This window comes from Tenrec ecaudatus, chromosome 5 (assembly GCF_050624435.1).
Source record: "Tenrec ecaudatus isolate mTenEca1 chromosome 5, mTenEca1.hap1, whole genome shotgun sequence".
NCBI lineage: Eukaryota > Metazoa > Chordata > Mammalia > Afrosoricida > Tenrecidae > Tenrec > Tenrec ecaudatus.
Genome location: NC_134534.1, coordinates 98,039,385 through 98,057,411, shown reverse-complemented (window position 1 = coordinate 98,057,411; position 18,027 = coordinate 98,039,385).

Here is an 18,027-nt window from a genome sequence, read left to right as displayed (position 1 = left end):
TTACAATCATCAATGCTATCAATGCCCCTCGCACGCACTCCCTTCCTCCCCTCCCCCCACTTCCCGTGCCCTCCAGGAACCTTTACTCCTGCCAGAGTCTCTGAGGGGTCATCTATCTTGACTATCATGTACTGAGTGATCTTAAATGAATAAATGAACATACACAAGTCCAACATAACCAATGAGGTATATCATGTATCACAATAGTAAGGGGAAGAAATCTTAAAGAACTAGAGCACAGTTGTGTGGTTCATCAGCGCCACACTGAACCCTGGATTTATCCTCCATTCCATGAGGCCCTACTAAGAGGGACTGTCCAATTTTCTTGCTGGTAGACTTTGGTTCTCCACTACATCCCTTTCATATCAATTTGCATGCATGCTTTTTGAACTTGTGGTGCCTCTTCCCAATCACACAGGCTGGTGTGCCACTTCCATGTGGGCTTTGTTTCTTCCCTGCCAGATGGCCGCTTATTTACTCCAATCCATTAAGACCCCAGATGCTATAGCTTTTAATAGCTGGGCACCATCAGCTTTCTTCACCACATTTGCTTATGCACCCATTTTGTCTTCATCGATCATGTCAGGGAGGTGGGCATCATATGCTGCCACATTATTAGAACAAACTGTTCTTGTACAGAGGTAAGATTTAAGTAGAGGCACAAAGCCTTCTGCTTCCTTATTGCATTTAAGTATATATACATACAAAAACTAATATGCATATATTCATATGTGCATATTTATACATATATATTGGTTTTGTTTTCTGTTTTCCCCTACCCCACTCTTAGGCTTGCCTATCATTCACCTCTCGGTAATTGTACCTTCTCAGATACAATTCAATAGATCAAAAATATCCCAAAATGCTACACCCTCCTCACAGTCTATTTTCAAACTCTTATGGTCCCCCTATACCCATCATTGTTGGCTCCCCGCTCACTTCCCCCACCTTCTCCCTTCCACAGTCCCCAAGAAACTTCACTCTGGTCTCTGTCTCAGTAAGACTGCCCATCCTGTTTTTCTTATATACATCAACACAAAAAATAATAATAACAATAAAATAGAAGAATCTTTTTCAAAAATATGGAACAACAACATAGCCACCAGACTAACAGGTATCATGACGTAGAGCTTCATTTGTGTCCAAAAGGCCAGTTTCCCACAGGTCCACATTGCTATTCCCGCCGTCCGGAATGGAGCGTCTAGTGCCCAACCCCCATTTATCCCTTCATCCTTCAGTGTTTCCCCCTTCTGAGTAACCCCAACCAGTTCTGGTGGGGTGCCAAGCACTGCCCCCCAAGTCAGAAGTCCACACTCAGGGTTCCTTGGGGACTTGGTGGCTTTGCTCCCTCACTGGTCTGATGCACTGTCCTCCTAGTCTGCCCCCATAGAGGCAGGTCAGACTGGTCACACTTTCCAAACTGTGTCCTCAGTAACACTGTCATCTAGGGAGAGATCCTCACGTCTCAGGCTATGGCTGACCCCGCAGCCTTCACAGGGAACCAGTTGCTTGTCTCAGGAACACTGCCCTCATTGATTGGTGTGCCCTTTCCTGTGGAGACACAAACATTACCCACCCCTTGGGTTGATCAGTGCCCTGAACCCGCATGGCCTTCCTCTTTCTTCCCCACCCTCCATGGACCTTAAAGGTGTGTGTGGTGGGGGGAGATGGGGGGAGTCGGGGGGAGGGCGGATGGAGAAGATGCCTTTCCATGAAAGTACTACCTGCATCTGTTGTTGGTGACATATGAATCTTTGGTTTTGATCTGGCTCTTGCCATAGTATCTGGTCCTCCACCTGGGAATTGTGTGTTACCACAGTTTTCCCTAATGCCTGCTGTGCTGTTGGATCTTACCTCAGTGGACTCATGTTGTGCTTGTCCCTTTGTAGTTAGCACTTTCTTTAAAACCAGGTGGGTCTTTGTGGTTTCCTCCCTCACGGGCTCCTGAAAGCAGCATCCTAAAGCCCTTTCCTCTGGCATCTGAGTGCTCTCCACTTGAAATGAACTAACACCTTTGTGATCACCCTCCCAAAAGAATACTCACTCTCTGCAAAATGCATACGCCGATACTTTGGTGCGGAAGGGAGGCTGAAACAACTCCCAGAACACATCTAGGTCCATTTATTCTGATTTCCTTGCGCAAATGGCCTCCTGCCTCAAGCCATGTGCTGAGAAGGCTTCCCCCGACTTTCCCCACGTCTTCGCTTCCATTGTCCGGTTTCCTTCACTAACCTCGGCTGTACAGGGCTGGTTTTCTAAACTGCTCTGAAAAACTTGGGTTTGGGGGTGCTGACCTTTTTTAAAGTCTAAATAATTTGTTTAAGATTAAGGTACATGCAAATGGGATTAATCCATCTTGACTCCAGAAGTGTGCAGCCTTTGGAAAGAAGGCAGTGAAAGGCTGAAGTTTATTCCTTAAAATGTATATGCAAAATTCGCTTGATGCCTTTGTTCTGTTTTCTGAGCTTTTATCACCTTTTATTGGCTTATACTGTATAAAGACAACAAGAAGAAGACAACTCGCCTTTGCACATTCACTTACAAGCTTTTCCATCACCGGGTCCCTAACTCCAGACTTCCTTACCCCTCATGGTCCCGATAACTCACCAGCCCACTCTGACATCTACCCCCACTCCCAAAAGCAATTCTAAAGGCAACTGAACTGTCTGTCACCCTCTTGTCACTTGTGGTTTCCGCATAAATGTACTTAGGGCAGGTGTCCCTTCCATTGTGAGAAGCCCTGGAACAGGGGTCAGCAGATTTTTGAGATGGAAATGCCAACTCTGTCCCTCACACCACTTTCAAAATTACTTGGGAGCCACAAATAGATTTGAACATAAGGAACATTTAAAGTAACATTATAACGGGAGAGGGGAGGTAGGGGTAAGGAAAAGTGGGTGTTAACAAACCTAGGGACAAGGAAACAGCAAGTAATCTAAAATCAATGGCAAGGAGGGTGTAGGATGAGTGGTAGGGCTCGATCCAGGGCAATATAGCTGAAAGGAATTACTGAAACCCAAATGAAGCCTGAGCATGATCGTGGGAGAAGAGTAAAGTCAAAGGAAATAGAGGAATGAACTCGGAGGCAAAAGACATTTATAGAGGTCTAAATACAGGCAAGTACCTATGTAAGTATATTTATATATAATGAGAGGGAAATAGATCTATGTACATATGGTAAGTATTGAGGTAGCAGACAGACATTGGGCTTCTACTCAAGTACCCCCTCAATGCAAGAACACTTTGTTCTAATAACCTGGCATTCCATGATGTTCACCTTCCCAACACAATCGCTGAAGACAAAATGGGTGCATAAGCAAATGTGGGGAAGAAAGTGGATGGTGCCAGGCTACCAAAATATATAGCATCTGGGTCTTAAAGACTTGAAGACAAACAAGTGACCATCTAGCTGAGAAGCAACAAAGTCCACATGGAAGAAGTGCATCAGCCACTGAGATCATGAGGTGTTGATGGGATCAGGTATCAGGCCTTAAAGACCCAGAACAAAAAAAATCATATCATTATGAAAGAGAGGGGATGCGGAGTGAATACCCATCTGTAGACAACTGGATATCCCCTTACAGAATGGTCACTAGGAAGAGATGATCCAGTCAGGGTGCAGTATAGAAATATACAACTTTCCTCTAGTTCTTTAATGCTTCCTCTGCGCACACACACACACTCCCAACTATTAGGACACCAATTCTACCTTACAAATCCAGCTAGACCAGCGGATGTACATAGGTAGAGATAAGAGCTGGAAGCGCAGGGAATCCAGGACAGATAAACCCCTCAGGACCAATAATGAGAGTATCAATACCAGGAGGGTAAGGAGAATGTGGGGAGAGAATGGAGAATTTGATTATAATAATCTATATCTAACCTCCTACCTGGGGGACGGACAACAGAAAAGTGGGGGAAGGGAGACATCGGTAAAACATGAAAAAATAATAATAATAAATTATCAAGGGTTCGTGAGGGAGGGAGGGAGAAAAATGAGGAGCTGATACCAAGGACTTAATTATAAAGAAAATGTTTTGCAAATGATGATGGCAACATCTGTACAAATGTGCTTGACACATAGATGGCTGTATGGATTGTGATAAGAGCTATACAAGCCCCCAATAAAGTGATTTTTTAAAAGAAAAAAGTAACATTATAACTGAAACTGACAGCTTTATTTTTGTTATCCATTTCAGAGCGCAGTGCATGTACTGAAAGAGTTGTATATGTCTCGAGAGCCTCTGATTGCCAGCCCTGTCCTAGAACTCACAACCCACACTTCCTCCCAAAGACCAGACAGGCCCACCAAGAGCTTTCACCGGGAGTCAAAAGATAAACTGCAGAAGAATGGGGATTTTCCGGAACCTCGCTGCAGCTTCTCACACCGTTGAATCCTGTTTCTGAGCACAGCTGGGTTAACTTTTACAAAAGGATGCTCTGTTGCTAATGCACACACACACACACACACACACACACACACACACACACACTAAACAGGTAAGAATGGCAAACTGCAACTCCATTTCATTCTTTTGCTTTACCAATTCAACCACACAATGTCTGTCCTTATCACCCTGAGCACCATTTAGTAAGCTCTATCAGTGGATCCGCAAAAGAAAGAGAATACATCTGTAAACAAGCACACAGGTCAGAGCCCTGCCTTCCCCACATCTCATCTCCCTGGCCTTCACCAAACTACTTAACGTCTGCAAGCCTCAAGTTCCTCATTTGGGCCTTGTTTCTTCATCTCGCCCTTTAGGGTCACCATGAGTCATAATTGACTCAATGGCAAGGAGTTTAGACATTTTTGGTCCCTTACCTGGAGTCAAGGATGGTATAAATAAGTAACTTGGCCACTTACTGAAAGACTGGAAATTTGAGTCTACCCTGAAGAGCTTCCTAAATTTCAACCACTGGCAAATAGTTCTACAGTTGTATACATGTTTACCATGGATTGGCGCTACCTTGGAGGCAACTGGTTTGATTTCCCCTACCTATAAAATGGGCCTGTGTGCGCAGTAGCGATTCGGTGTGAATATCAGGTCAGCAGGTGCTATATTCCGAAGCAACAGTAAAACAAAAATTTGCTCTCAGGCCAGACTATGGAGCCCTGGTGGCATAGTGGGTTACGCGTTGGGCTGCTAACTGCAGGTTAAGCAGTTCAAAACCACCACCAGCTCTGCGGGAGAAGGATGAGGCTTTCTACTACGGTAAAGATATACCATTTCTGAAATCCACGGGGGCTGTTGTGCTCTGTGTCCTAGGGTCACTATGAGTCACACTCAACTGAAGGTCAGTGAGTTTTGAGTTTCTGCAGACAACGTAAAACTGCTCCTTAGGGTTCCCAAGACTGTAATTCTTTGCGGAAACAGCCAACCTCATCTTTCTCCATCAGAGAAGTTGGTGGGTTTCAACCACAGATTGGGCACCTAGACCCCACGCCTGACCCACTGCATCACCACCGTCTCTTTGAGCAATAGTCAGCGCTCAATACATGAGTGACGTGATGGCTCGTGGAGTCAGTGTGCCACATGATTTTTCCTAAAGTAGTTCACAGTCTCCATATATGTTGTCAACATGGTTTTCCTCCGACAAAGAACTACTTTTGTCCCTCATCCTTTCAATTCCAGCTAGCTAGAAATGTCAGAAGTTACCTGACTACCAGTCCAGGGTCAGTCTCTGTCTGAAAGGCTCTGCTATTCCACTGAAGAGTTCAGTATGCTTTTCCCAGCTAGGAGAAGGTTATTACAACAACGTTATTTTCTAAGTCATTACTAAGGAACTGTCAGAAATTAATCCCCTGCATATTTTGAGGTTTTAATAGGGGAGAAAAATAGAATTTTAAAACGTTGCAGGTTGACGCATTGACAACTGACATATATTCATGTGAAACAAAGATGACTTTTTAAAAAAGGGGGAATCTGTGACACACACAGACACGCATGGCAAGACACGTTGGCTGCAAAAAAACAAAGTCCCCATCTTCTCTGGGAGGCTCCTGCCTCCGCCTGCTGCTCATCAGGCTTGATTTTGATGGGGGCGATTTTCCGTCAGCTGCCTCGATCATTTTGGCACAAAAATCCTTTAAAAAATGTTACACTTCATCCAAGTGTATCATGAGGGTTCACGGTCATCATCTCAATGGCCGCTCTGATGTGCTACAATTGGCTGACACACAAACGGTAGGGGGTGTACGAGAAGAAAGCCAGCGTTTCATGCGGAAAGCTGGCAAGTCTCGCCAAGCTTCTGTCAACAGCTCCGCGGTCCGATCCGAGGCACTGAGCGTGCTGATGATGCTCTTGTTTCTGGAGGAAGTAAACAAGAAAATGAATTCCATCGCGCAACACAGCCTCTTTGTCTCTTCCAAATGGTGTGACTGGACCCGGGCCAGCTGCCTTGAAAGTTTGGGCATTTATGTCATCAGGCCCCCAGCGCTGACGGAGGCTTTGATTATGACTTGGACCCAGCAGTAAGACCCTTCAGGGGCAGCCACTCAGCAAATAAAGGCATTGATTGGTTGTTGGGTCAATTTAGCCATAAGGGTACAGAGCAAGGCTCTTTTGAAAAGCCCAATGGATTAGCTACGCAGCCAGTCCCACTGAAGGCCTTATTTTTCAAGGAGCTTCACAGCTTGGCAGGGAATGCTTCCTCCAGCCCAAGCAAGCATCATCGAGCAGTACTTGTTATCAATAGTGGAGTTCAAAGGATTAGACACAGCGGGCTTTACAATTTAATGGAAACAGCTGTTGAAACAACAATTAAGGCCAACAATAGTTTGCATGGAAAACTATTAATTATGCAAAGTTATGCAAGAAGTGGAGTGCTCTTTTATTCATGGCCTTCTAGGAGCCTGACAGTTTTGAGCTGCCTCCATTGCTTGGCTGCTAAGCGGCAGGAAACGGGGTGCTTATAGAAAGAGGCTCTGTGGCGGGTGGTTGAATGTAAGCAGAGCTCAAGGCTGCCAGTTTGCCTCAAAGCGAGTCCTGGATAAAATATGCAGGAAAAGAAAATCAGTTAAATTTACATTACCTGGGGCACCTCGGGTCTGTGCGTACAAACCCAGAGCCGTGTTTTCACAAGTATCTGAAATTCCATTTGAGCCTCAGAAGTTGGCTCTCCGCTTTCTCTTTTTAACTCTTTCTACAGGCAATGGGAGGAAAACAGCCATTCCTGCCATGTTCCCTCGGGCTCCTGGAGCTCCCCGGGAGAGTCGATGTAGCGGTGAGATCCGTCAGGTTTTCAAGCACGGCTTTCTCTACAGTAGATGGCCAGGCCTCTCTTCCGCGAGGTGAACTTGAGCCGCCACTCTATTGGCAGCTGACGTCGGGAACCATTGACAACCCCTGGGAACAGTGGCATCTATAACGTACCCCTTTGTCCTAGGCTCCTTCTAGGATGTTTATCCCGTTTCATTCAACAACATTAAAGAACAGAAATTTATTTTCTCGCTCGTTAGGAAGCTGGAAGTCTGCATTTGGGGCACAGGTGTTGGATGAGGTTCTCTCTGTGTGTTTGCTTTGGGGGGAGAGTCTTGTTTCAGCTTCTCTGGCCCGATGTTCTTTGGCTCCGCGGACAACTTCATGGGGCACATTTCTTCCCCCCATTTGTTCGTGCTTGTCTCTGCCTTTTTGTATCTCCTCCCTTTATATCTCAAACGTGGTGTGATTTGATTTAAGGCCGTCTACATGGACCAGGTTCATCAACATAACGAGACTCCTGTTCTAAAGGGGTCTACATCCACAGGTATCGGCGCTAAGATTCCAAAATATATTTGGGGGGGGACACAATTCAATCCATACCACCCACTTGAGCCTGATTCTCAGGCATCTGGGGGCCCATTTGGGGGATCTTATGATAGTACAGTTCGAACTCTTGACCATCCGTTTTCCCTTCCACCTCTTTTCGCTTCTCCCCGAAATGAACAGCTCATCTCTCCTTCCTCTTTGCCGGGCTTTGAAATGCATGGCTTCTCTCTTTGCAATTTCCATCCTTGACCACCAATGCTGGGAAATGCCTTACAGCCCTGCATCTGCTCTGTGTTCTGCATCTCACTTCCCACCCTGTCCGGGAATCACCAAGCCAAGAAGGCCCATTCAGAAGGTTATTAACTGTATACATCAACATTGCCTCCCACCTACAGTTAGATTTATTTCTGCTCACCTCCAAGTAACTAGTTTTAACACTCTCTCTAGCATGCCCAACACCTTTTATATGACTATCTTGTTTTAGAAAGGCCTGTGGGAATTCAGCTAAATTCATGCTGGAACTTATTAAGTGAGATTTGATACTCTTTGATAATTCCAATAAACCATTAGTCAAGTTTCACTCCCTTTAGTGAAAGAATGAAAGCTTTATTAGTAGTAGGGTCTTTATTCTAAGCGTGTCACCTGAATTTAGTAATGCATCTGGGTTGAAATGCAATTGACTTCGTGCTTGAATAACAGAACTTTCCCTGAAACTGCAACAAAACCACTGTGTGTAGTGAGAATGCATCTTTTTCCAGAAAATCCTCCTTGGGGGGGTCACATGTGCATTTTGAAATAATTCACTGAATTTAATTGATTGACAAATGAATGTTAATAAAATGGATAGTGTACACACACAAGTACTCTCTAAAATATTCAGCTTAGTCCTTTCTTCTACCAAGGATACATTTATACAGAGCCCCCAGAACAAAAAGAAGTGTACAAATGAAATTCATTCGTATGGTTACAAGCAATAATCTTGTCAATATGCATTTGTGCAAAGCTTAAAAACTCACCCTAACAGCAAAGCCTCATTTGCCTTTTCAGTATAAGAACCCAAAGGAAGGCCCATGTCCCAGAGGCCTGCAGTTCTGACTTCACACTGGAGATTACAGAGCAGCGTCAACATCGCCAAAGCCATTGTCCCACTTATCTGGATGTGATTTTTTTTCAATCATTCTAGAAAATGTTAAAGATATGCATTAAAAAAATATTTTAGCAGTTCTGATTCTGTGGCAGCCCTCAGGGCTCGCATGCTGGCTCGGTGCTTACAGCTCTTCATTATTCATTCAGCTCATGGGGCTTAATTGGACAAGGCTAGAGCGAACTTGACAAACATCCCCGCAGCAGAGAAAGCAATCACTCTTTCAAGATGAAAATGTGTTTGATGTCTGACTGTGTAACTCATTTACGCTCCTCAGCAGTCATGTGACCTGAATGCTAATCAGCCATTGATTGGTTTCTCTCCTTGGACAGTCACATGATGCGAATGTTAATGGGCTTGCACTCGGGAGCTGTTCTGTCAGGCAACCTTGTGATTGGCTGCCAGGTTAAGCTACGGAGCTAAGTGGGTGCTTGATGAGCACTTGACAGGACTTCACAGAAAATTAAGGCCCTAAAATAGCATGAGAAAGTCTTGTCAAATCAAGCATGATTATCATTGAATGCTTAAGGAATTCATCATCTGCATGAAATTGATACACTTCAGCACCAGCAGGCCCTGGAGTCAGCAGGGACTCATCAGACTTTTATTTATATGTGTTCACCAAATCACATTAATTCTGAGAGCTAAAACATGCTAAGGATGAAGGTTATTTTCTGTTCAATCTAATTTATCTGTGACAATAATCATCACTAATAATGTGTCAAATTGGAGCGCAGTCATTTAATGCATGCATGCTGATTTGGAAAATAGTGTTCAACCATTCCATAGTAATTAACAACCGGTAAAGGTATGCCAGCCTGAAGTAATCAGCATATCTAGATGGAAAATTAAGTTTTATAGAATGGATTTATAGATACATATCCTTATTTAATTCAGAATATAAATTATTCCTGGTAAAAGCTGAAATCATTTTTATAACACCATTAAGGCCACTAACCATTGAGGGACTTGATCCTTAATTTGCTTCATCTTTCATTTTTTCCTCTCATTTTCCATGGTTAACTTTCTAATGGATGTCACTTCCTTATTGGCAAGTCCTTATTTTAGCAGAGGTTTGCTAAGGCTAAGAGATGAATGAATATGCATTGGTTTCGGTGTTAATCGTGGATGAAGGGAGCCACGTCATGCCTCTTAACGCACAATGCTTTATAATTATTGGCTGGGGGGTAACGTTGAGAGGTGGGCAGGGAAAGCATGAGAAAAGGAGAGGGTGGAGCTAGACTTTGACCGTTTGGTGTTTATTATTTCTTCTTACAGAGGAGCAATAGAAACTTTTGCAGATCAACTCATAGGGAATTAATGTTTCTTGGGGAACCACTTAAGCCTAAATTGCTTTTCTGAAATACCTCTTTATGGAACAGAAGGTGGAGTTTTGGTTTGTTTTGTTTTGTTGCTGGTTTTTGTTTACTCATTTGTTCGTCTCTAAATCATCACCTGGTTTGTAAGTCATTATTGGAATACTGGGATTTGAGAGGAGTATAATCTTAAAGAAACCTTTATCCACTTTAGTGAGGATAGCTAAACATTTCAAGAATTACATCTCCAAAACAAGAGGGGTAAAATATATACAAATAAACTGTCAGTTTCCCGCAACCCACCCACACCCCCACTCCCATCCCCATCTTAATCTCCTGTGCTCCCAGCATTGCCCCGTCCTTCCCCCCTCTCTCCGGAGGTCTCTTTATTGATTAAATGAATCTGCTCCAAAGGCTGGCTCCCAGGCTCTTTGATCTAATCCGATCTGATCTTATCCTATCGCTTCAGCAGGACATCAGGGAATTAACAATAAGCAGCTTTACCACAAGTGTTTAATAACTCAACACAATCTCCTTATGGCTCGGAGCTGCTCATATTCCCATCCAGTCCACAGCAAACAGTGTAACAGATTGGCCCTCCCTTCTCCCAGCCCCCTCAAACCTGAGGAATTTTCATGTACTGTGAAACTAATCGCTTCAAGTTCCCTCATAAATCACACAAAGCAGATTTCAGCATCTTAACAAATTGAAAAAATAAAATAAAAGTCGTGGGTTGGGGATGGCAAAGAGGACTGAGCCTCCAGCTAAAAGTGGGTAGGAGGGTGGGGGAAGGAGCTGATACAAAATAAAGTTTGTCCTCTTATTCAGTTTCTTTCTCATCGACTGAAATTTAAAATGAATAAAATAATCTGGAAGGTTCGAAATTTTAAAAAAGCTCTAAACCCTCAGTGACTTCTTTTGTTTGACCTCATATTCTTCCTGTTAAAGTCTTTGAACTAAAGTAAGGTCATGTGCATCTTACGTAGGCAGAGAGCATAGACGTTGAGCTGAACTGATATGGCCCTGGGATTTCAATCCCACACATACTTACAACCTGGAGTGTTTAAATGCTTGATTACTAAAAGGCCATTTTTGAAGTGCCGCTGTTTTACCCTGAACTCTCTAAATACCACCACCACCCATCTGTCACTTTGTTATAAAGTGATGGCTGATAGCCTGCTCTAGAGCTAAAAGCAACCTCACTAGTGTCGCCAATGCCAGCAGGGTCACCCACGGTAGACAGGTTTCAGTGGGGTTTCCAGACAGACTAAAAAGAAAGGCCTAACAATCAACTTCTGAAAATTAGCCAATGGCAACGCCACAGATCACAAGAGACATAGAGCTAGAAAATGGAGGACCACACAATAGCCCAAACAATGGTCTCACACATGCCAATGACCTTGAAGATGGCTCCTGAGGAGGCATTCGTTCTGTAGAAAGTCACTAGTAGCCAGGCTCAAGTCAATGATAACAACAATGTCTCCGATTAGCAAAGGCAGAACTTGTTTAATATTTATCTCCCTTCCAAACATGTATTGTCAATCCTCTTTGCCATGTCAATCCTCTTTGCCTCTTTACCTTTTGTTTGCTAACTGGGTGAAGGTTTACAAAACAAAACAGTTTTCCATTCAACAATTCATAGACTTTTCATGTCATCGATTACAATACCCACAAACGTAGTATCAATTATTCCACTTCCTTGAGTTTCCCATGCCTATGGTTCCTCCTTTCCTCGCCCGTCTGGCCTTTGAACTTCGTCCTTGAGCAATGCTGCCTTTCTGACCTCCAAAGCTTGATTGTTCTAAGGAGCGGTTTTCTCCTTGGTGTATTGTCCACCTCATAGGCCAATACATTGTTTAGCTGAAAATTGAACCATAACAGTGACTTCAGTCTCAGGCCTGAAGGGTGACTAAGGATCATAGTTTCTATCCAACCTCGAAACCTAGCCCTTTGTGTGTGTTTTTAATGACTTTGTTTTGTTCCATGTTTTTCTCCCAATCGATCCAGACCCTTCCAATGTGATTCCTTCCTAAGTGGTCCCCTCTAGTAGCTGGGCACTATCTAATTCTTTGGGTCTCAGGGTCATGGAGGTTCAGGGACATGCGGCTCTTGGTCTACCAGATTCCTCCAATTTTCCAAGCATCACAAGCAAAATTAGTGAAGGTGAAGCGCCCTCACTTTAAGGCAGAAATTCTTGATTGCAGTGGCCCCCCCTTTTGCCTGAAAAGACAGCCCATAAAACACTGCCAATAGAAATGGGCTTTTGAAGCTGCTGGGCTATTGGTGCCAGGGGGGGGAATATCACTAATAGCACTAATAGCACTAATCTAGAGTAAAGCATCCTTTAGTTGCTCTATTTAATACCTACTGTACATCAGAATTACCTATAAAAACATGTTTCATAACAGAGAAGCAGCCCTCTCTCCCTACCTCTGACACTGCTCTCTCCATTACCCAGGCAGTTCTGCGATTTCGCGCTACATCAGCAGAGTAACGAAGTGCCCTGTTACTGAATATCTGGGGGCAGAGGGAATTTTATGACGCAGGTTTTGGCCAAATTACTATTACTGTGGTAGGATCTTTCTCCACCCCCCTTGGGCCCACGGTACTTGCAAACTCACTCAGATACAGTTGTGTGCTTTATTAGTCGCTCTCTTGTGTATAACATGTAGCTTAAAATTCGTCGGCATCCATATTCATCCACTGGTATTTCTCCAGATTTCCCCACCACCAATTTTACAAGGGAGTCCATGGGCGATGTGAATGTTTCAGCACTGGGCTTCTGACGAACAGGTTGCCAGTCTGAGTCCACCAGAGATGCCCCAGGAAAACAGACGTGCTTTTGAAAGAGCCTGGGCATGAGAAGACTGTAGCACACGATTCTGTTCAGAAATGCAGGAAACGCCCTCCGTGACAACTGAGGGTTCTTTTGTCCTTGTTGTTTCAGTCTTCGTGAGACCAGCACTCAGAGACTGCTCTGATTGGTGACCTCCTCAATAGGAAATGGATTGCCAGCATGGATCGTGTTATTATTTCCGCGTTGGAAATGCCTCTGGTCTTTTTTTTTTTTTTTTTTTAGATAAGCTATGTCATACTAGAAAAATCCTTGTGAAGTTCTCCAAAGGACTCTGTGCTGTTTCCAGACCCTGGAACTATAATTATGCCTTGCATAATTAAAATAGAAAAAAGGGCTCCCCTGCCAGCTGTGAGTGTCCCTGTTTACATGACAAAGAGATAGCAAAATGTACTCGGGAAGTTTCCAGTCAAAGTAATTGAGCGGCTGCCTGAACCCAGCTCTGCTTTCTGAATGTGGTTCCTGGGGCTCGGGACAGCTCAAGGCAGGGGAAAGGGAAAGGAGAGGAGAAGGGCCCAAGCCAGAGGCCTGTTTACTTTTCCCGCCTGGACATGATGTCATTGAGTTCAGTGATCGGGCTAGTGTTGACAGAGTCTTGCTGCACATGTAGTCCAGGTGCTCTAACTGGGGAGCTGCAGACCTGCCTTTCCTCTGTGTGCTGGCCTTCAGGTGTCCCGAATGAACTCACACACAAAGTGTCAGAGCCACTGGGCCGGTGTTTAAACATAGTCTTGACGTGGAGCTGTACAGAGGATCCTTGTGTCCACAGCTTCAGTCCGTTCACAAGCCTTTCTTTCTCTAGAATGTTCCCTGCAGGCTGCAACAATTGGAACATTAAAAGAGCGAAAGAGACAGAACAGTTAGAGAAACAGAAAGGACGGGCATAAATGTCAGAGAAAGAAATCCAACAGCAACCAGAAAAACATCAAACCCACAAGGAAAAAATAATAGTAAATTCTGTAAGATAAAACTGCAATATGTTTTTGTATATTTTCAAACTGTAGCCAAACTAAATCATTAAATGAGGATTTTGTTTCACAAAGTCTGCAAACTATTCAACCGCGAACCCACTATACCAAGAATGTGACGCTAACCAAAATAGGTTAAGATTGGTAGTACTCAATAAAATCTCAAAACCAAATGACATGTAAGCTGTATGTCATGATTACAGTGCTTCCTTATGTCAAAGAACATACGAATTAACTTGTTTAAACACAGCGATAGGCCGTCACTCTGGCAAAAGCAGTGGAAAGAGAATCTAGTGCTTCCCAAATCCATCCGGATGACACTTCACGCCTTCTGTCTTCATGGCAGGCAGCAGGGGAGCCATCTCATTATTCCTGCATCCTCCGAGAAGTCAGGAGCTGAAGGGAGGGGAGAGACAGAGAGAATAGGAGAGGGACTATCCCCCCCCCCAACCTCCCGTTTTCCAAAACCAGACCTAAAGCCACAACACAAGGACTGAACAAGGATCAGAATAAAAAAGACTTTTTTCTGTCAAGTCACCAAATTAGTGTCAGAAGCTCCAGAGGAAAAATAAACACATCTCAAGTGGACAAAATGCATGCATCTTGTCTACTGAGACGCCAACAAAGAAGCCCCCGAGGAAATCACAAAAAGTTGGAAGTTCGAGTCTAACCAAAGGAACCTTGGAAGAAAGGCCTGAGGATCTACGTCTTGAAAAATAACCACTGAAAATCTTGTGGAGCACAGTTGTCATATGACACATCCAGGCCACCATAAGTTAGAATTGAATGGATGGCGACTGGATTTCTGGCCTTTTGATATTAAGGTGAATCTTTTTCTTTTTTTTTTGGTCTATTGTAATACTAAAAGCTAGTGTGTGTGTGTGTGTGTGTGTGTGTGTGTGTGTGTGTGTGTGTCTTTTCTTTCTGTTTTCCACAAACCTCTTGAGGCCCTTTCAGATATATCTCTCTATATATATAATTTTGCCACTAAAGCCATCTTCACCACTGTGTTGGGCATTTAGATAGCATTACCATTCTCAGTTTATAAAATAGAAATGCAAGCCATGGAAAGCTGAAGTTACCCGCCTAAGCAGCTATACCCAGAAACAACTTAATCCAGGGCAGCACCCCCGCCACCTCAGACCGCTAGACCAAATGGGAACACGATACTAGGCTGATCCTCTCAGCTCAGCACTGAATATCTTTTTGCATCAGAAGACGTGAGTGTGAGCAAGAATCTAAAATTAGAGAGAGGTAATTATCTCATTCTCTGACTGTCAACAGCAACTAGCTGCTGTGGGCTTCTACCTGGCAGGGGAACGAAAGGGAGGCTGTTCTCTCATTTACAAAATACGATAGTAAGATATGTGATTATGTCAGGAACACGTGAGGGGGCTTCTGCAGGAAAAGAAAAGGGAAAAACTAGAGCTGACTTTCTGTTATCCGGGTGCCCTGGTCTTAGCTGCTGTACCTTCAGCCTGGCACACGGCCCATCCATGCTGATACAGCTATACGAGCTGCTCGCAAAGGGAAAATTTTAACTACTCATGCCTCCCTCTTCCCACCCACCTGCAGCCCTGGCCCCACACACCCTGACACGTGCCTTATTCTCAGGGACCCTCTTGCTCCTGGGGGGATCCTTGCCTCCATGACCATTATGGAAACCTGGGGGTGTTGGCAGAAGGAAACTAGAATTCAAACAAGTGTGTCATCCGACGAATTACCATAAGAGTGCATTCAGAAAGATCAAACAAACAAACAAAACTCATTGCCATTGAATCAATGGCGATTCATAAGGCAGAGCAGAACTGTCACCGTGAGTTTCTGGGACTGTAACTCCTTTCCGGAGTGGAAAGCCCTGTGTTTCTCTTGCAGAGCACCTAGTGGTTTCAAACTGCCAACCTGGTGGCTAGCAGTCCAACTCCTAACCACTGTACCACCAGGACTCCTCAGAGAGGCCCAGCTAATCCTAAATGTGATGGTAAATGTCACATCCCATTAGCCTGATGAGAAAACCCAAAACCAGACCAGTTACCTTCAAGTCGATCCCAACTCATTGCAACCCCATGTGTGTCTGCGTAAAACTGTGCACCATTGGGTTTGCAATGGCTGAGTCTGACACGATTGAACGTCAGTTAGCAGTCAAGGCCTTAACCCTTGCATAATGAGAAGAACGGAAGCTGCTTCCTATTCTTGCTTCCTCCCCTGACACATCCTCAAACATACTTAACAAATGATGTCTCACATCCAAATCCCACCAGTCTTTCACACAGTCAAGATTTTGTGTGTGTCGACTCCTCTTCTGGGAACACTGATGCCTAACTAGTATAATAAGCACCACTTCATTTCCATTGTTCCACTCAAATACCAATTACTCTTTCCGTCAGTCCTCATCAGCTAACCAGAGGCACCCAGAAATCATATGTGGTCACCCGAAGATCATGACATTCCTGTGTTGCATGGCAATCCCCTGACATTACACTTCTCTAATGAGCTGTTTAGCTGAACAGACATTCCTGTGAACCAGAGGCCCTCCCTTCCTTGACTTCCCAGTCTACCCCAAGTCCTGTCCCACAGAAGGCAATGTTTGATGAGAGGACAAAAGGGGGAGTGGAAGACAATAATAATGACAACCTGGTCAAGACACATTCCATATTTGTAATGTGCCAGAGAGTTTCCCAAGAGTTACATTAGTGTTAACCAACATTATGTGCCTCCCAAACCATAAGGAATAGATAGGACTGTGGTGTTCTTTTTCCAGGTAATGATAAATAACTTGACCAAGGTCATACAAAATCAGGATTTAAAACGCAGGGAGCTGACTTAAGAGCCCACGTTTTAAAGGAATTGTCATCAAAGAGAAAGAAAAGAAGGGCAGGAAGGAAATGGGAAGGGAATAAAGGGAAAACCTCATTCATTGAACACACTTGGAAAGATACTTGTATTCTTTGAAGCACGTCGCCTCTTCCAAGAAAAGGCTCAAATAAGAAAATACATGGAAAGAAACTCACTCTCACTGCAGAGTAGTGCACAGCCACATACCCGCTATTCAACCCGCTGTTCAACGTCCAGAAAGGAGGACGGCACCGCAGGCTGGCCCGCTGCACTGACAGCGGAGCCGTTTTGTAAAGAGAATAATCCTGGGCAGGTCAGTTCTAAGGAAGAGATCAGTGTAGTCGATGAGAATGAACCCGAAAAGAAGAGAACCACTTCTCCACTTTCTGCAAGGCCCAGATTTAGCACTGACTTTGTCAGAAGCGCGACTCCTGCTGTTCCCAACCAATCAAGTAATCGCCAAACACTTGCCCTTGAGTCAACACTGATTCCTGTCTCAGGAGAACTGTGCTGCAGGGGGTTTTCAATGGTTGGTTGAGTTTATATGCCTATATACTCGGGTATAAGCCGAGTTTCTCAGCACACCTTAAATGTAGTTCTTGTGGTAAAATTAGGTGCCTCGGCTGATATTCGGGTTGGCTAATACTCGAGTAATACAGTATACATATGCATGTATAATGTAAATATATTTAAATTATTCATTTACATATATACATATGCACATAATAAATTGGGTGTGGATTTACATTTCAGGTAATCAATTTGTATTCAAACTTATCAAACTCCCGAGTAGCTTGCCTATCCCTACTTTGATTTCTCTTCTCCCTCTTGTGGAATAATGTATTCCCTTTCACCCAAGTTAACACCTGTTAACCCTCTAGCCTATCATTTCATCTCTGTCCTTTGCCCACCTCCCCTTGGTAACCATTAATGTCTCTTTCCTTTGGCATGAAAACTTTTATCTTGATTTTTTTTTCTTTTATAACAGTGGTTTCATACCGTATCTGCCCTTTTGTCATTGGCTGCCATGGCAGATTTTTGGAAATAAATCACCAAGCCCTTATTCTGAGATCAGGTTTGTTAGACTCAAACCAACCACCATTGGATTAGTAGCGATGTATGTTACCCTTGTGAATCACCCTTATAATATAGGAGGGAGCTA